This window comes from Pinus tabuliformis, chromosome 5_1 (assembly GCF_031772625.1).
Source record: "Pinus tabuliformis cultivar Carrire ecotype Pingquan chromosome 5_1, CPIR1, whole genome shotgun sequence".
Taxonomy (NCBI): Eukaryota; Viridiplantae; Streptophyta; class Pinopsida; order Pinales; family Pinaceae; genus Pinus; species Pinus tabuliformis.
The window spans coordinates 342,936,076-342,957,484 of record NC_142305.1 but is presented as its reverse complement, the minus strand read 5'-3'; the positions used below and the strand labels follow the sequence as shown (position 1 = coordinate 342,957,484).

Genomic DNA, 21,409 nt, shown 5'->3' with positions numbered 1-21,409 from the left:
AAAGATTATTCCCTAGGAGTTTTTGAAGGTAGTGCAACACCAAAGTTCTAGGGATCCGAGGTCCATGGTGAGATGGTGCGCAAGTGGACGAAAAATTGAATCATGAACACATGAGAGATGATGTAGGGGAGTTCACAGGACACATTACCACAGATGTTTTTCCCCTCGAAGATTCAAATGGATCTCATGTACAAAAATCTAACGAGACAAAGTAAGGAAAACAAGAAAATTCCTAATAGTTATAGTAGAACTTCCTGTCCTAGCTGAAAATAAATAATAAATAAATTTCGTGAAAATCTAAGGCCTCAGACCCCCTTCAACCATACAATGACGTGGAGTTTAGCAGTGTGGAAGCCACATGTAAAGAAGTGATTTCGTTATAGAGGTGACGTGGAGCCATGGGGAATGGTGAAATAAAGAAGACATGGACTTATGAGAGGCCAACACGGCATGCACATTTGGCACTTTCAGGTGGTCAAGCTGGGCGGAAATGGATGAAACGTTGCAGCACTCATAGCGTGAAACGAGGTAGTCTACACAGGTCGTAGACATGTCAGCATGCAAGAATATACACATCACCTTGAAAATATTTTCATTGGGGCGTGTGCAATGTGATCTCACACTGCCGCATCATGGGAGATGATAATTCCAAAAGTTTTTTCTTTGCAGCCCACCTAAAAATCCCTTGGGTACGGGGCATGAGGGTGACATGCCAGACACAATGAATATGACATGTAACCCTGATAGGGTGTTGATTGTCTCGTATTTGCTGTGGAGGTCCCACCTTGCCAGATCACCCTCGAGGTTACTCCCGAGGAGTTTTCATTTCAACTTAGCTCGAAATGCTTCGGGCGACTAGGTGCTGGGAGATGGTGGTGAGAATGAGGAATTGCCTAATAATGATATGTGTCAATCCACACATTCCTAGGAGGATCATGGATTGGTGCGAAGTTTTGAGAAGTGGGCCCACCAGGACATGTAACCCTAAAGGTATTACCCTAGAGGTCTTACCCTAGATATTTTCTAAGGCACATCTTTATGAATTGCCAAGCTAACAGATCCAAGGGATGAAGAGGTTATCGACATTTAAAATTTTTTTCAATTAACCAAATGTGTGCCCAGGGATCAGGTTTGCGGGGGTCTTGTGTATTATGTGACCAAGGTTCTAATAGAGTAAACAATGTGACTTGTGTTGCGTTGAAGCCTTTAGGATTATTATAAGGAGCTATGGGTTAAAACTTTAAACAGGAACTGCAAACATATGTCTAAAAGGAATTCGGTATTAAACAATAATTGTGGGGGTATCACAAGAACGATTTAGTGACCAATTTAGTAATACGTGCTATATTTGGAATTTATGCCATATTTGGTAGTTCCCTATAGTTGGAAAAGAACAATTGAATAGGTCGATAACTGGATTTGAATGAATTGGTGTAATGGAAAATGGTGACTGCAAAGGCCAAGTGACTGATACAGTAAGGACCAAAAATTACACAAAGACTTAATGGAGTACTGAACATAGGACGAAAAACCATTTATGAGCAAAGTGTTGTATAATAGTGCAGTTACAAGCATGAGATGCCATACCAAAGAATTGAATATGGCTGAGCCATACTGAAGTATACTAGGGCTAAGTGATGAGCTGACAAACTACATTGTTCCCTATGTAGCGTAGAAAAAGAACTTGGGAACATTGATTTAGCTGTGCAGAAAATAACATTGGGTGTTGAGTGTGCTTAGCATTGGTGTTTATTGTAGAGAGAGGTCGAGTGCTCCTATGAAAAAGAGAAGGACAACAATAGAATACGTTGAATGTATGTGGGTGGAGAGAAATATTGTTTTGTATATGTTGCAAACAAGGAGAGAATACTGAGCTATTATAGAGTGGGTTGAATGAGCCGAGAGTTTGAGAACAATATGCATCTAGTGAGTGGGGACAATGAGCAGAGAGATTATGAGTATGCGTAAATGTTTCTAATGAGATCACATTGTCAATTTGGTGATTACATAGCTGAAACAGGGAAGAGTGAGTGACAATACTAGAGAGTATCAAGTTCCTTATTGAATAGAGGTTGTTTCCCAGAAAACAAGGAGTTGGGGCTTCCATAGTAGTATGTGTCAAAATATAGCTTGGAGTTTGGGGCCTCCTCCAAGTTGGTGGAAGGAAAAATCCTTAAGTTGGTGGTTTAGGTAAGTTGAATAGGTTTCTACGATCAAGGGACTTGGGGCTTCTTTCTTGTAGTGGCTACCAAAGACAATAAGGGAGTTAGTGCTTCACATTGCTTCATGTGAGTGGTTTCTAACAAAAAAATCAATGTAATAGAGTGAGAGCTCATATTTACATCATAAAACAAATATTTGTGGTTTTTCCCTTTTGGGTTTCCATGTTAAAATGTTGTATGTAATATGTGTATGTTGCTCATGGAATGTGTTCATGTCATGGTTTGTGTTGCTCCTGCATGTTTTTGTTGGTGATGAATAACATGAACGATTTGCAAGATTCAAAAATAAATCTAAAATTGGCATAAAAGTTAAAATTATCCTTGATACTAATTCACCACCCTCTCCGTATTAACATTGTTTCCAACACCCCATTTGGGCGAAACTTTGGGAAACCATACCCCTCGAATTCTCCTAACATTTTTGGTTTCTTTTTCATATGTTTCTTTCACTTCCCAAGCCCATTCTTTCCTATTGTGAAAACTGGTCGTAATATAGGTTGTCCATATTTTACTATGGTAAAATATTACATATTATGATTATTATTGATCATGGTTGAATACGGTTGACCATGTTACATATGGTAGACTAGGATTTTACAATGTTAACAATGGACTTCCATTGTTAACCATGATTTGACATTGGTTGACCTTAATTTCTTATGTTAAACCAGTTTTTTACAATGATTTGACCAAATTTCAGCATGGTTGACCATCTTGAATATGGTCATACCATGGATGACCACATTTAAACATGCTGATGTTTGACCATGGTGGTCCACATTCAGCTATAATTGACTATGAAAGGTTATGATTGTACATGTGTTGTTGGGAAAAGTATCTATTCAGAACGCCCCTATCCCACTCTAAGGTGTGACAGTGCCTTAGCAACAAACAAGGAAAACTACTTTCGTATTCTTCTTTATGAAATGTAAACGAAGAGGAAGGATGTAACTAACCTGTGTCTTTCGCTAGTTTGTTGATCCAATCGCTCTCCTCTTTGTTCGCTTCCCGCTGCCTGCTCCTTTACTGGTCCAGCTTCACCAAGTTCCTGCAAGATCACAGAAGAGGAAAACTACACAAAAGACATAGATTTACATTCATAACTAGCTTAGGATCAGATTTAAGCTAAACATGCAAATATAACAAAGCATCATTGATACACAGCATGTAGGAGAAACTCAAATAGTTTTATTGATATGATAAGAAAGTCTAAGAGGAGATACAACCAAGTGAGTCCCGATCCAGCATCTACCTCCCAGCAAAGGAATCCCTTCCTCACCTCCAACAAAGCATAAATCACCCAATGCACTAATCTCAATCTCAAACCAACACCAATTCTCTGCAAAGTACCAAATTCCAGCCCCTGGATCTCTGGGATGAGGGATCCATATATAGATGTAAGCAGAGAGGATGAGTCAGCTTATGTTTTGACTTGTGGCTTCTCTCTGTCAGTTCTTGCTTCCACTTGGAGGCTGAGAGCCTCTTACTCATCCTTGGTCGAACTCAATGAGGCAAGTGTCATTGAGGAAGATTCTGGAAGCTTCCATTGTCTGTACACCTCGCGGAATGACACTGCCATTTGGAATTTCTCGCTTAGCACACCCTGGTAGTGCATCTAGGTGCATTGCAACGCACCTAGCTAGTGTATTGGGGTGATTTGCAACGCAGGCAGCTAGTGGAGCATTTGAATTGATCCTGATTTGACTGATTCTGAGTAGTTTTTGGTGGAGAACTTCTGGGAGAAGCTGTCATTGGTTGACCTTGTTCCTTTAGGGGCAGGAACAACACTTTTAGGGACTTTGGATCCATTGGATTATGGACATTTCATGCTCAAAGCTTTAAGGCACAAAAATGTCTATAACAGTTGCCCCCTAAAGTATGAGGCCGCTTATCGGGTGAAATGCTTTATTAGGAGGATCCGAAGTTCTTTCAATGCTGGGAGGAGACCTGTAATAAGATACAATACAATACATTATTTTTCATATTGTTTTCATGATCTAGCTGAGGCGGGCATTCCCATGCTCAGCTTTATAAATTCATTTTTATGTACATAGGACAGACAATCGTCTAATGGTAGACGGATGATTCTGATGAAATCATCATCCTTTTGGTAGGATGATTATCTGTGCTGCAATGCTGTACATGTCAATGTCTTTATTTTTCCTGAATATATATCGCAGCCCGGATGGATGAAACTAGATCCGGGGTCTTCAATCTCTTCCGATCTTCACTCTAAGTACAAGTCGATCCATGTGAGAAATGTTTTGAAGTCGAACATGGAAAGACATCGCTTGATTACCAGTCAATGATGTAAATTGTTAACAAGCGCGAGAGGAATCACCGATAATGATAATGACCCTCAAGGTACTGCAGTACAATTCACGTGGTGTGAATAAAGGACTTGGCGTCGAACACCACGCAAAATCTTTCGGTCGAAGGTCATTGATGTATACCTGTCGCCGGAAGTGAGAAACTTGCCATTGAGGCATGCAAGCTTCAAAGTACTGAAGGGGGTGTCCCTAGATCAACTTCTTGGATAATGAGCTGATGTCGACAAGAAGCGATCTATCAAAGGAGGGCCTTAATGAATCCCACATCAATGACACGGAACGGAGCAAATGATTTTGATGGAGGTGAAAACGATATGATGATATATGGTTCAGGGTGGCGGTCATCAAAGAATGAAGTGTAATGTATGGTAGTGGATGGGACACGGGTGACTTCTCTGGATGACTTCTCTTGAACATATCGGCGACACTTATATGATGGATTGGTAGCATTTACCCCAAAGGTGGATGGTATGGCGAGACCATGGTGATGTGACCGGTGAATGAAACAACCCAACCCGACTCAGGCACGGAGTGGAAGTGTCATGTTCAAGAGCGACTTGCTACCAATAAAGATTCTTTGAGTTTCTTCCCAATTTTTCCCCAGTCATTGCTGACCAGTACCTCTTTATTTTTGTCAAGCTTGAGGAGGATAACATATGCTTGTTCTATAATTTGCCCTTCGGGCAAACCCATCGCTATGTTTTAACGAGCCTAGCAATAGTGAAACTCGTTCTCGTCTAAAGACAAGTTTGTCGCTATTAATGTTTTTAACGAGTTTAACGACAAAGATAACTCGGTCCTTTTCCTTTTTAGGGAGTCTGAAAAGGAACGTAAAGGTAACTCCGGAAGTCCTTTTTCGTCATCTAATCCCTTAAGTCCGAAAAAGTATAAAACAATACAGAAGGGATGAATTTTCGATAGTTTTAACGAGCCGAACAAAACAAGCGCTCGATCTTTTTGTGCAATAATCCCTCAGGTCCAAAAAGATTAAAATCTAGAGGAGGGATAGCACTTCCGGTCGCTTTAACGAGCTGGAAGGCCAAAACTCGGCAATCTTTTCATATTTTACGAGTCATATGAAAAGAGCTTATAGAAGACTCGTCTTTTGAGGAATGAGTTATAAAACGGGTAGCAGCTGATTCCAGGTAAGGGTTGGAATTTTCCAATCACGGCAGGGTCACAAGGATGGCTAGTGAAATCACTCTTCGCAGCTGTTCCTCAAAATGGGTAAACAATCAAATGGAGGTGAATGATCGGCCAACGGAAAAGTGGAGGTGACGGTGCAAAAACGACCAAGGCTTTAATGGCTGATAATGTTACATTCATGGTGGTTATTTACCGGAGGATAGTTCATTTTTTAACAAGCTTAAACGCGGGTTGAAACATTTGCTTGATCTTATGTTTATTTTTTAACGAGCATGAACTATGTGCTAAAACGGCTCGATCTTATGTTTATTTTTTAACGAGCATGAACTATGTGCTAAAACTGCTCGATATTATGTTTATTTTTTAACGAGCATGAACTATGTGCTAAAACTGCTTGATCTTATGCTTATTTTTTAACGAGCATGAACTATGTGATAAAACTGCTCGATGATAAGTTTGCATGCCCCCAGCATAATAACGCAAATTGAGGTGCATGCCCCCCAAGCTTCATTGCATTCAACTCGGTGGTTGGAATGAAGGTTTACCTTTGAGATTTGAAAGGGGGATTTGTTTCATTTTTTAATGAGGTTGACACAGTAAAAGAACTATCCTCATGACTCCTTGTTTCATTTTTTAACGAGGTTGACACGAGATAAGAACCGTCCTCGGAGTCCAAATCCATTAGATATAGAAGGTTTCATATTCCACTGTGGCCACTTCTGCCAGATTACTCGGAGGCGGTAGGGCAAAAGTACCCATTAAGGCAGGGTCTTTTAGGAGACCTACTCCGATATTTTGGAGCGAATGATTGCTTCCATGGATCATTGGAATGCCTCCAGTAACTTGAGAACCATTGGGGAGGAAGTTTTGTTGATCGACGATTGTAATCCCTCCTTGAAAGGGAAATACAATCTTTCTGAAATAGGTCGACACAACAGCTGCCATGGCATATATCCATGGTCTTCCTAGTAGGATGTTGTAATCAAGATTCCCATCTATGACTTCAACATCTATTTCTATTGTTTTCCCTCCTAGTTCAACTTTCAAGTTATTTAGGATACCATATGGGGTATATGTCCTTCCGTCGAATGCTTTTAATGTCGTCACAGACCGCGACAAGGTTGGAGATCCTAAAGTTTTCCAACAACTCATCGACATAATACATGTAGATGCCCCCTCATCAATAATTGTTCGATGAACAGTTTTGTTGAGGGCTTTCACTTGAATAAGGAAAGCTAGTTGAGCTGGTAACTGAGGGTCATATCCTTTATGATTAAAGGCCACAAGATTGGAATCCATTGGGTCAATCCCACCTATTTCTGATAATAAAGCTTGCTCTTGGGAGAGGCAATTTTGCGGTGCCTCAAGTGTCCACATAGCGGACGACGATTGGGCCAGGTCCTCTATTATATTATAATTCTGTGCTATTTTTGCACGAGGATTAAATGTCGATTTGTGCACTACTCCTTTTGGCGACTTTATCATTTGTTTAGGAATGATGGGTGGCACAACTTTGGTCAAAGTTGTTGTCGAACTACTAGGTTGTTCATTAGCTTTTTTGTTCGACACCTGTGGATTCCCGTAATCTTTATTCCTTGCCAAAGCATCATTTTGCTGCTTTGAGATAGACAACATAAGCACTTGGGATCGGGAAGCATTTTGATTAGCAACCAGATTTGTTCCTGGATTCAGAAACGGATCGGTTAACACTGCTGAGGTTTTCGAACTTTTAAAGAATCTCTTAAGCTCAGCTTTGTATGGACATTCTCTCGTCTGATGATCCTCATCGCATATATGACACCCCGCAGGGGGTTTCCTTTGCCCAGAAGGTTTTGTAGAAGGCTTTTCAGGAGATGACTCATCCTGCTTCCTTTTCCTCCCTTTATTTTTCTTCTTGCCCCCTGGTTGCTTTAGTTGTTTGCCCTTGTCAGTCGACACGACATTTACTTCCGAGGCAAGAAGTTCCTCATTTGCATTTTGACTAGAAATCTTACAGGCCTTTTTAGATGTAGCCTTTGTTGATTTCGTGTCTGTCGCACCAATCACGCCATCGATGGCATGAGAGTCATTATTTGATTTAGGACGAGGAGGAACTGAGAATTCCAGTCTAGGGGCGTCAGGTATTTTATCGTAGAGCATGTGGGACTGAGTGTAAATCAAGTCCAAATATTGCGCACGAGCGATAACTTGCTCTTCTGTGACGACTCCCCCTTTTTCCACATCTTCCGTGATGGAAGGCAGTAATGACTTAATAAACCATTTAGCTAAAAGCTGATCAGGAACATACGTTTTCACCATTCTACGACGACGTCGCCATTCATGTATATGATCAGATATGTGAGTGGCCGTCGTTTTTTTGAAGTTGGTAAGAAGTTCGGTTCCCGTTTCGTACCTTATCGGTTAAAATGGGTTAAAAAGGTTGTGGCTAGGGTGCTGAAGTTGTCGAATGAAGCTCTAGGCAATTCGATATACCATTTTGCTGCCGGACCAGTTAACATCCTCTAAAAAAGGCGAAGCCTAATCGAATCATCGTTTAGGGTGTTTGATGAACACAACAGATGAAATGTGATCACATGATTCGACGGATCTTCACCCAGATTTCCATTAAATTTAGGAATATCTGACGGAATTTTATGCGGAATCGCTGGCCACCAAGGGGCATAAGCAATTGGATCATTCGTCAACCGGTTTAGATCTGGTAATTCTAGAGTTGCTACAAAGGACAACTGTTGATTCAGGTTAGGTGAAGCATACCCAGGATAAGATGGAATCGCCTGAGCAGTGGGTCTTTGCATACCAGCATAATGTATTTGATGCTGGCAACTTTGACAAGGTTGATGGGCATAACCGTTATAATATGGTTGTTGATAACCGCTTTGGAAATGCGGTTGCCCATTACTTACAAAGACTTGTTGCTCAGGTCCTTGATATGATTGCTGGAGTTGCGGTTGTTGAGATTGAACCATCCTTGGTTGTTGGACCATTTGCTGTTGTTCAATACTGGATGATTGACCAAGATGAGGAGTCATAGTACTTGTTTGAGCCCGAGTCGCTCTAGATAAGGAGTCACTAACCTGAGGTTGTGATTGAGTAGTTGAGACAAGAGGCTGTTGTATTGCAACCTGAGAAACGTGGGGTTGACATACAACAGGTAGCGCTTGTACTTGCGATGCAGTCACCATAGCAGGTATAGTGGTAATATCCGACACAGGGTGGACTGGTTGCATTGAATATAAAACCCTTGGTTGTTGAGGCAGTATTGGTACCCAACCACTGGATGTAATTCCAGTTTGACCTGAATTTTGTTGTAAACTCCCACATGGTTGTTCTCCGGGAGGGAACAATGAAAAGACATACTGCCCTCCATATGGTGGCAATCCAGTACTTAAAGGGTAGATTGGCCTTTGAAGACACATTGGATCAATTTGTTGAGTTTCATCATAAGAAATACCAGATGATAATCCGGATGAAGAAATAGGAACTAACCATGTCGTCGAAGCAGTCCTTGATTGGACTCTGGCTTGTTGTTGATAACTTGTCGGGACAGATGGTATACCATCGAACATCGTTGGAGTAGCAGTAGGAGGCTGTGCCACTGCTGTATCGGACGACACAGTCCTGGATGTCGACAGTTGTTTAGACATATCTAGTCTATCCAAAATATTTCCTAGCGATTCTACAAGAACTTGCGATGAAGAGAGACTAACTTCGAAGATCAACGAGGGAAAGGTGATGATTATTCCGTTTAAAATAATTTTAGACGCTTTGACACAATTTTTTTTTTTCAGTTTTAAAGAGTCGAGAAAAAACAAAAGATGACTCTAGTCTCCTTCGATTTTTAATGAGCCTGAAGTGACAAGTGCTCAGATGGACCTTTTCTGTTAAGGAGTCTGAAAAGGAACGAAAGGGACTGCTATGGAGATCTAGGTAGAGGGAGTGCCAAACCAATCGCAAAACTGCAGAATACTTTTTAGGGTACGGGCGGTCAATCTTCCCGAATGCTGTGTTCAGTGCATTGCGATCAGTAGGGCGGCTGACACGGCTTCCTATGGATAAAGGTTTTATGCCTATAGGGGTCTCCCAATATATACTCGACGGTACGTGCGAGCACAATCCGTACTAGCACTTATCATCTCACAGTGGAGGAATCACCCAACCATCAGTGAGGACAACAGTTACCAGGCTTTATGACGCCGGAACACGTCTCTAGCCTAGACCTCTATGTTGTGCGTTAAGTTACAAAGCATTGTTAAGTTCATTCAATTTATTTTAGGTTGATCTTTCTTAGAAGTTTGCCTTTTTGGATCACCACGAGATGTAGATGTAATTCCTAAATGCAATCTAAAGATGATAAGCAAGCTTTTATCTCTTTTCAACAATGAAAATCCTAGCTACAAGGGGAAAAGAAAGACACAATCTTTTCTCAAAGAGCAAAGAGCACACTGTAAATGCACTTTTCCTAAATCAAGCCATACAAACTGTGAAAATGCAAATGCACATATGCATGTATTTGTTTTTCACTTTCTTAATATTGATGCCTAAAAAGAAAGCTGTTGTACAAATTTGAATTCGATTTCAAGTGAAAAACACAAACAAGTTTCTTTTTGAAATCAAAAAGGTAGAGAAGATTACAACACTTTATGATTTTGAAGTAAACACTTGTTTCGACACTAGAAATTCACAAATTCAATCCAAAGGCAAAAGTAAAAGTGCAATCAACTGTCAACAGTAAATAAACTTTCTCCTAAGATCAAAACGAAACTTACGACAGGTCTAGATCTAAGGGCGACATTATGACTAGTTTACTTTCGCAATGGGAAACTGTAAATGACGTAACAAATACACAAAAACAAATACAGTTTCTTTTATACAACTGAGGTGGAATTAAGGCAAAGAAAAGGGGTTTTCAGATAGGTACACACACTGATAACAGGCTGCAAAAATCAGAGATAAAACTAAACAAAATGAAGCAAAGAACCTCAGCTGCACAGGGCAAAGGCTGATCAGCGCACCTGTTGCACAGAGAAACTGAATTGCAGCGCAGGTAGCCCTCTCGGGACCTGCGTTGAAATGCAGAACCTCTTCACAGAGCCTGCGCTGGGGCAGAAACGAGACTTCTTATCCGGGTTCTAGGTCACGGTTTGTAGTTTAATCTATGGTTTTTGGCCGAGTAAAAGCAATCAGTAAGGTACAATCAGAGGGATGATTTAAAGGAGGACTAAGAGCTATCACAAAGGGCAATTAGAGCATTTGTGGATCAGCTATTCAAATCATAAACAAATCCTAGTGAGTGGATTGAAGTAGCAGCTACTTTGCATTTGATAATGGCAAATGCATTTCGATTGCTACTTCTGTGTTTATGAAACAAACAACAAGAGAAACACAAACAAACTAACTAGACACGATCCCCAGCGGAGTCGCCATTTTGTTGTTGGGAAAAGTATCTATTCAGAATGCCCCTATCCCACTCTAAGGTGTGACAGTGCCTTAGAAACAAACAAGGAAAACTACTTTCGTATTCTTCTTTATGAAATGTAAATGAAGAGGAAGGATGTAACTAGCCTGTGTCTTTCGCTAGTTTGTTGATCCAATCGCTCTCCTCTTTGTTCGCTTCCCGCTGCCTGCTCCCTTACTGGTCCAGCTTCACCAAGTTCCTGCAAGATCATAGAAGAGGAAAACTACACAAAAGACAGATTTACATTCATAACTAGCTTAGGATCAGATTTAAGCTAAACATGCAAATATAACAAAGCATCATTGATACACAGCATGTAGGAGAAACTCAAATAGTTTTATTGATATGATAAGAAAGTCCAAGAGGAGATACAACCAAGTGAGTCCCGATCTAGCATCTACCTCCCAGCAGAGGAATCCCTTCCTCACCTCCAACAAAGCATAAATCACCCAATGCACTAATCTCAATCTCAAACCAACAACAATTCTCTGTAAAGTACCAAATTCCAGCCCCTGGATCTCTAGGATGAGGGATCCATATATAGATGTAAGCAGAGAGGATGAGTCAACTTATGTTTTGACTTGTGGCTTCTCTCTGTCAGTTCTTGCTTCCACTTGGAGGCTGAGAGCCTCTTACTCATCCTTGGTCGAACTCAGTGAGGCAAGTGTCATTGAGGAAGATTCTGGAAGCTTCCATTGTCTGTACACCTTGCGGAATGACATTTCCATTTGGCATTTCTCGCTCAGCGCACCCTGGTAGTGCATTTAGGTGCGTTGCAACACACCTAGCTAGTGTACTGGGGTGCTTTGCAATGCAGGCATCTAGTGGAGCATTTGAATTGATCCTGATTTGACTGATTCTGAGTAGTTTTTGGTGGAGAACTTCTCGGAGAAGCTGTCATTGGTTGACCTTGTTCATTTAGGGGTAGGAACAACACTTTTAGGGACTTTGGATCCCTTGGATTATGGACATTTCATGCTCAAAGCTGTAAGGCACAAAAATGTCTATAACAACATGTTTGACCATGTTGTCTCTGGTACACCATTGATGAGAATGGTTTCCCATGGTTGACCATGGTTGCACCTAGTTCAGGAATGTTGAACATGCTTGACCATAGTTTCCCATGTGAAATTTTATTTACCATGGATGTCCATGGATATAAATATTGAGCATGATAGACAATGTCAAGCATGGTTGGGTATGATTTATCATGTCTTTGTCCCTGGTCAAACAAGGTTGACCATGTCGACTATGTTCTACCATGATTGACTACTATAATTTATGGTTACCCATGTCGACTAGTTTGACAATGGTTAGTAAAAGTCACCTTTGTTGGACCATTTTAACCATTCGTAACTGCCATTGAGACATAACTTTGTTTAACCATTTTAACCCTACTGAAGTAATATTAAACATAATGTTACAAATATTAACATCTAATGAAAAGAAAAAATAATACAATTATTTTTGTTTTCACCTTATAACATTTACATTACACCAAGAGCCATATTCTCTAGCCCAGTATGAGGGACATCTATAATTATATAATTATATTTGGTTAGTTTTAATAAAGTTCTATAAAATATCAATGATCTCCATATTTCAATGATATTACTTAGTCCAAGTCATCCACATGACATAATACGTAACATAATTTGATGTCAACTTATAATGTAACTATAAGTAAAAAAATAATGAACTTAGAATGTTCAAACAGTATACTTTTCAAAAATAATATGACACAAGATTTAAATAAACTATTTAAATATCTAGGTAAAGTAATTTAGGTTATATTCAAAATCACATATATCTGTATATAAAAAGAAAATGTTAAAATAAAATATTTTAATGCTATATATAATTAGATATTCAAGATTTAAAAAAAGTGATTGAAATTTATTATATATATATATATATATATATATATATATATATATAGAAAGAGAGAGAGGTGGAGACTTTCTAATAAGATTGAATAATAGGGAGGCATGTAATTCATTCAACTCCTAATAGACAATAGAGAGTTAATATTTAATATTTAATAAAATATTTTAATGCCATATATAGTAAAATATTTATGGTTTAAAGAATATATATATATATATATATATATATATATATATATAGAGAGAGAGAGAGAGAGAGAGAGAGAGAGAGAGAGAGAGAGAGAGAGAGAGATTCCTCATAAGAATTAATAATATGGAGATGTGTAATTCATTCAACTCTTAATATAGAATTAATATGTGATATTTAAAAATATTCATAATAATAAAAGTTTCAATGTGGGCCATCACTAAAATATTTTAATAGAGAGGATTAAGTAATATTAATATAGTTCATATTAATGTGGACAATGTAGTTCATAGATAAGATGTCACAATGCACATGTGGGTAGTATTAACATATACTTAGAAATATATGAATAACAAAAAAAGTCATTTTAATGTGGGCAATATGGTTCATTGATAACTTGTATCAATGCCCATGTCATGTAAAATGTTTTGATGCGAACTATATATATCTTATATATTGTTTTAAAAATATTATGTATATACAATATAAATCAATTGAAAAAAGAAAACATTTTATGGTTAATATGTTTGAGATAATTTCACGACTTGACATTATGATCATTTTCTAGGTATATATTTTATTGTCAAATTTCCTTGAAATCCAACACATAACTTTTTTTCTTGAAAAGTTTATCTTATGTACTCTATATAGCATTAAAAGAAACACAATTTAAATAATGAAAACACACACACACGGACACACTCTCTCTCTCTCTCTCTCTCTCTCTCTCTCTCTCTCTCTCTCTATATATATATATATATATATATATATATATATATATATATATATATATATATCTGTGTGTGTGTGTGTGTGTGTGTGTGCACACACACACACACATAACCATTCGTTGGGATCTATCAAGGAATAAGAGATGTATTTTATTTTTTCAAATTTTGCAATCTAAAAGAGGTTAGCATTGAAAGAGGTTTGATCCCTCTTAGCACATACCATAGACATGCTTAAATAAATATACATTGGTAATAAAAACAATATAATTTATGTTTAACATGTTACAATAAAAATGTATATTCCCATTTAAAGAATAAACATAATAATTTGTCGATATGTGTATATATATTAACTTTAGATGGAAGTATGTTTCTTGACCTTTTTCTTAATTGACGACTAAGATTGATTCTCATGGAAATATACTCACCATATACAAATTTTGTTAGGTTGCATTGACTTTTAATAAATTAAAAAAATTAAACTCATGCCAAGTGGCTGCCCACCCAACAATTTCTTAGGGATTTGAGAGTATTCCAATTTTAATAAGTTCCTCCATGTTGAGATTATTCCAATTATAATAAGTTCATACTTATTATTTATAACATTAATTTATATATAAGAAAATTTTATTTCATAAATTTAAAAAATTAGGTTCGTGGTAAGTGGCTCCCCACCCACCAATTTCCTAGGGATTTGAGATTGTTCCAATTTTTCAGCTAAGACTTCTGTGATCTATAATAATTTTAACAACATCTTTCGAGAAAAATCACATAGGAGAAAATCTCGTCAACAAGATGAGGAATAAGATATAGGCAATGTAATAAATAAATGAAGAGAGATGCTAACTAGCCATTATTGAGTAACAACTAGTTTGACTAAGGGTGGAAATAGGTTAGGGATTGACCAAAAAATATATTTATTTATTTATATTATTATTATCATCATTTTTTTGGTTTAAACCTATTCATATAAAAAAAACATAAATAAATAAATACATAATTTTAGAGTCATAAAATAAATAATAGGTGGATAATAATATTCTAAATCTTGCTGTTCATGTTTGTTGCTTATGTGTGATGGTTTATTTTGTCATTACTGCACATATTTACTATTTAATAAAGTACTGATTAACTGATTAAAGATCAATACGTGATGAATTAACTGAATCATAAGTTCTCTAGGTATACATTTTTTCCTTGATAACAATTGTGTGCATAGGCGAGTTCATTTCACTGAAGTAGCGTATATAAATATGATTATGAAATGAAGAGTTATTGAATTGTAAATATTGATTCACCCCCCCTCCCAGTATTATTTCCAACAATTAGTATTAGAGAAGGTCCTTCAGAAGAATCTTGATCGCTTGAAGGGAGATCTTTCAAGATGAATAATCACGAAGGCATCAGATCTATCAGACCACCAATCTTCAATGGGAACAACTTAGTATACTGGAAGATAAGGACCAGAGCCTATCTTAAGTCGCTTGGAGCTGATGTCTGGAAAATTGTGGAAGGGGGATGCCAATTTCCAGTAGTAATACCTACATATACAATAGGAAAGAAGTTATACGAAACCAATGACAAATCAATCAATACTTTATTGGGAAGTCTATTAGAATCAGAATTTGTCAAAGTCATGCAGCTCAAGACAGCTAAAGAAATATGGGATAAAATCATTCAGAGCTACGAAGGAGACTCCCAGATAAAACGTGCTAAGATCCAATCTCTTAGAATTCAGTATGAAACTCTCAAGATTCATAGTGATGAAGGTATTCCTAGTTACTTTTTATGAGTAGATGATATTGTAAATGGTATACAGAATCTGGGTGTAGAAATAAAAGAAGCTACTTTAGTAGAGAAGATTTTGAGATCTTTGTCTTCTAAATTTGAGTCAAAAGCATCTTCCATAGAATAAAAGAAGAATCTTCAACCAATTACTATTGTTAAACTTCATAGAATTTTAACTACCTTTGAAATGAGGAAATCAAGTCCATCAGATATTAGAGAAGTAGCTTTCAATTCTTCAACAAAGGGAAAAGAAAAGGAAGATTTCGATCAATCATAATATAGTTCACTAGAAGATGAAGTAAACTTTGCCAGGAAGCTTCAATGGGGTTCCAGAAGATTCATAGGTAATCTTCCATTCAAATGCTTTGCTTGTGGTAGAGTTGGCCATTATGCTACAAAATGACCTCACAAAGAAAATAATGAAAAAGAAACGAATTTGCAAAAAGTAATAGAAAACAATTTGTTAATAGAATAAGTTGCGATACTCTTGAAGATAGTGATGGATTGTCTAATAGTGATGAAGATGAAAATGAACAAGATTTTAAACTACTCGTGGCTTATGACAATGATGATTTTATGGATGCCTTAGAAGAGGAAGATTTTCTTGAAGAAATCATTAAACTCAAAATCTATTTGGAAGAAAAGAATATGGTCATAGACACTTTGACACATCAACTCACTCAAACAGAAAAAAAAATGAAAAGTTAGAATGTGAAGTAGTGGGTCTAAGAAAATAACTTGAGAAGACAAAATATCTTAATCTTATATTTGCTAAAGGATCAGAAACTTTAGATGAAATCATCAACGTTTAGTGCTCTCCTCTTATAAAGACCAATCTTGGATATATTGAAGAAATATCCAAATCACAAAAGTCGCCAGCCATCACTAGAAGCTATCTTGGTGCATCAAAGACTAGTGAACAGTGCTTCAATCTTCAGCAAAATCCTAAAAGTGTTCCTCAATTAAATCATGTTCATTTTAATCCAGGGGTGAACATCAATAGAAGCATCAACCAAAAGGTAAACAACACCAAAAGATTTTATGATCACAAAAACTTCTTTAACGGACAATGCTTTTCATGCCATAACTTTGGGCATAAGTTTGTTCAATGTGTTGCTTACAAAACTATCATGACTAGAGAAGCTTGAAAACAAAGGAGCATGACATGAATCAAGAAAATTACTTATAACAACTTTTCTCCTCTTGAAGATGAAATTGAATGTTCATCTTTCAATAACTTTGATCATGAAGAATCTGAATGTAGAAGCAAATTTTGGCCAACAATTCAAAAGGAGAAAACATCATCAAATTCCAAGGTATGGAGAAAGAGGGAATTTCAATCAGAAAGATGTGGCATAGCTCTGTTTATAGAGGGACAAGAAAACCAGTGGTACATTGATACTGGATGCTCTAAACACATGATAGGTGATAAAGATAAACTCCTTTCATATAATTCTTTAGAAAAGTAAAATAATGTCTCTTTTGGAAATGACACACCAGCTGTCATTAAGGGTAAAGGTTTTGTTTGTTTGAAAGAAAAGGTTAAAGATGGAAATGTTATGTATGTCGATGTTTAAAACATAATGTGTTGAGTGTTAGTCAAATGTGTGATCAAGGAAATGAATTTGTGTTTCGATCAAATGGATGTGTGGTTCATGAGCTTGATACAGGAAAGACCATAATAAAAGGTACAAGAACTCCCAGCAATCTATATATAATAAAAGGAGGTAAAAAAAAATGATATCTAAGAAAAAGAGACTAGAACTAGTTATGGCACAAAAGATTGGGGCATCTAAGCTTTTCTCAAATAAGAAAAGAATGCAAGCTCAAAGCATTTCATGATCTTCCAGATATCAACATCCCATAAAATACCATTTGCAAATGATGTCAATTTGGTACGAAAACCAAAGTTCATTTCAATGAGAAAAAAGGATAAATAGGTAAGCCTATTGAACTTAGTCATACTGATATGTGTGGGCCAAGAAGGAAAAAGTCACCTCCTGGAGAATAATACTTCATTTTATTCATTGATGATTTTCTAGAATATGTTGTATAGTTTTACTAAAGCATAAAGACGAGGCTTTTTAAAATTTTAAAGCCTTCAAAGCCTTAGTTGAAAATGAATCAAATCGAAAAAGTAAATGTCTCAGATCTGACCAAGGGGGAGAATTCACATCAGATGAATTTTTTTATTTTTGTCAGCAACATGGAATAAAAAGACAGTTCTCTGTTTCCAGAAACCCTCAACAAAATGACGTGGTGGAAAGAATGAACAGAACAATTCAACAGATGGCTCGAGCTACGCTTGATGAATATGGAAATCCTGCCACCTTCATGGGTGAAGGTACATTTACTGTTGTAAATATTTTCAACAAAGCTAATGTTCTAGTAAATAGTGATCAAACTCCATATGATCTTTGGTATGGTAAGCCTCCTACTGCAAAACACTTTAGATTTTTTTGAATCAAATGTTTCATCATAACGATTGATGAAAAACTTGGTAAGTTTGAACCAAGACCAGATGAAGAAATTCTTCTTGGTTATTTGTCTAGAAGTAAAGGATATAAATTTTATAATAAGATACTTCAAAAAATTGTTGAATGCATTGATGTAGTAATTGATGAAGCATGCAGAAATCCATAACATATGAAATCAACAAAGGAAGATAACAATGAGTAATATAGTTAATTATTTCCCGTATCAAATCAAAATGATATAGAGGAAGAAACCAATGAAGCATTAGAAGAAGATACAACTGATAGGAAAAACACTCCATCCAGGTATGTTCAAAAGAATCATCCTGAATCTAAAATTCTAGGAGAAAAAGGGTTTGGAGTACAGAAAAGAAGAACTCTTGCAGGAACTTATATTTATCTAGCATTACTATCCTTTATAGAACCACAGAATCCTAATGAAGCCAACAAAGATAAAAGTTGGGTTAAGGCCATGGATGAAGAACTTGATCAAATTGAAAAGAATGATACTTGGGAATTAGTTCCTAGACCGCATGATAAAAATGTTATAGGAACAAAATGGATATTCAAGAATAAGTTGAATGAAAATGGAGAGGTTATTCGAAACAAATAAAGACTTGTTTGTAAATGGTATGCTTAACAAGAAGGTATAGACTTTGAAGAAACGTTTGCACTTGTTTCCAAACTTGAAGCCATAAGGATGTTTCTTGCTATTTAAAGTTTTCGAAAATTAAAAGTGTATCAAATGGATGTAAAATATTCATTTCTTAATGCAGATTTAGAAGAGGAAGTTTATATTGAACAACTAGAAGGATTTGTTGGGGCTTGGTTTTTCCTATTTTGACACCTTTTTCTATACTTTCCCTCGCACATTTTGACTATCTTTAACCCCTACTATGCCTAACTCGATTATAATACTTGTGTTTTTTCCAAAAGGGTGTCGTAGGCTAAAGGTATGCAAATTAATATTAAAATGTATCTTTTACATTAAATTTCAATATTCCTTAGCTAGTTGTTCATTATTTTATTACGATGCCAACTAATCTTCAGTTCCTATGCAGATTTTCTTTGATTCAGAAACAGGCCCATAGCTCCTACAAAACAGTTGTGCGATCTTATTTCCTACAGACACTCCAGATTTATTACAGTCATGGATTTCCTGTAACTGCATGGATTTCCTGCAATAACATCGGCGGTTAGCCATATTCAATGGATATCTATGTCCAACAGGAACATGGGTTTTGCGGGAGATATATCACATATGGTTGCTATCCTAGTGGCCTTCTCAGATATGCCAACAACACCGCCCAAATTCAGAAGTCTTCTCTCATTGGCCATTTGGAGGAACAACTATAGCCATGTAATGAGTTTTCGTCTTGTCCATGCTCTCAGTCATGGACTAGACCTATTATGGCTAAAAATCATATATTGTAAAATATCTGTTAGCCTAAGTCTTAGATTAGTAGTTTCCTTTATTTCGAGCCATATATGGACTTTGTCAATGTATAAATTATGTCCTAGTTTTGATGATAGGGGTTGTTAGAGTGTTGGGTTTGTTTCAGCACTAACTTTGTATCAGATTGTACTTGACTGCATTTTCAAATTAATTTAAAGATATATGTTATGTTCATTGTAGTGAGCATGCTCTTCTAATTTGAAGGGGTTGTGAGTAGCGGAGGGCCCCCTTTGCTCACAACTCCCATAGTTAGTTTTTATGCATTTTTATTTCTATTATTTAGTAATAATTCATTTTTACAGTTAATGTACCCTTTCTAATATATTAGTAGCACTGGATGAAATGAATTAGTTTTTGTTTATGTGTGGGATCCAGTTAATGAAGATTCGATTTGTCATGTTGATTGAATTTATTAATTTTTTGTAAGTGATTTTATATGTTTTCCTAATCATCATCAGCAATCTTAAGAGCTCTAGAGGGAAGTTCGACCCACTCTATAGTCTTTGCTGCTAAGTGGTTGATGTGGGAAAGAGTCATCGGTTTTGTATGATTGGTTAGTTAGATTAATCACCACTTACAGTATTAGGCCTGCATATAATTTGCATGCATCTCACAAGCTTACCTGCTCGAGTTCATGATTTATGTTTAATCAAATTATAATGTTATAATTTGGCTCAACATTTTGGCGCCCTTGCCAGGGAGGTGCTAAACGGATAATACTGAAGTGTTTTTATTACATGCATTGTTTGGAATTTTTTAGGACTAGGGGAGTCGATGTGATAAGACAAAGGACAAAGCCCACACACCGGAGGAGGTCAAAAGTTCGCTAAAGCCATATCCTCATTGTTTGGTTAGTAGTTTCTTCTGAGTTTATTTTCATAGTAGATGATTGGGTATAAGATCTACAAATGTCTTTTGTGGTGGTGAGAGCACCACTTAATTTACTAAATACACTGGCAAGGAAAAATAAGTCTGCAATAAATAATGCAACAAGAGAATAAGAGTCAGGTGAGGAGGTATGTGATCTAGAAAAGAGCCTAGAACATATGGCTGCTTCTACTGTGGCAACTTTTGCAGGAAAATATTATGTTGCTGCCCATTTTGAATCTCCTGTGACAAGGGAAAAACATCTCTTGTTAGTGGTCAATTTGAAAAGGAATTCTTTGGCAATCCTATTCCACAACTAGAAATCAAAACCATCGATTCCATAGGATCTACAGTCTACAATGACCCCATTTCCTTTTGGTCCAAAATGGCCCATGAAGAGGGTAGCGGTCACACAATTGGATACGATGAGAAGGAAGAAGAACTGGTCACATTCGAATTCCCTATCAGGGAGGTTGGTGGAGCTACTCAGATGAAGAATATTCCTCCTTCAGCCTTGCCTAATTTTCATGGGGTTCCCAGTGAAGATCTTGATGCCTTTCTATTCAAATTCGATGTGTTATACAAGAGCTATGACTATTATTCCATTGCTCAGAAGTTGAAGATGTTTCCTCCAACATTGAAGGATGAGTCTTAGGTGGTTCATGGGGTTGGCTTAAAACTCCATTACAACTTTGGAGGAAATTAAAAGGGTATTGTTAAAAAAGTATCAAGATTATTGCAAGACTAGGGACCTCAGAGAGGAAATATTTGGCATGAATTAAAAGGAGGTGGGGAGCCTTGAGGACTTGGTGGAGATATTTCAATATAATATGCAGAGGTCAAAAATGAATCAACTAAGCAAGGATA

At 37.0% G+C, this 21,409-nt stretch overlaps 1 pseudogene; it reads right to left on the bottom strand.

The window, feature by feature from the left end:
- The window catches only part of LOC149164854 (expansin-A8-like), a 30,086-nt pseudogene extending 9,775 nt beyond the window's left edge, over positions 1-20,311 (bottom strand).
- Between the last annotated feature and the right edge of the window lie 1,098 nt (positions 20,312-21,409).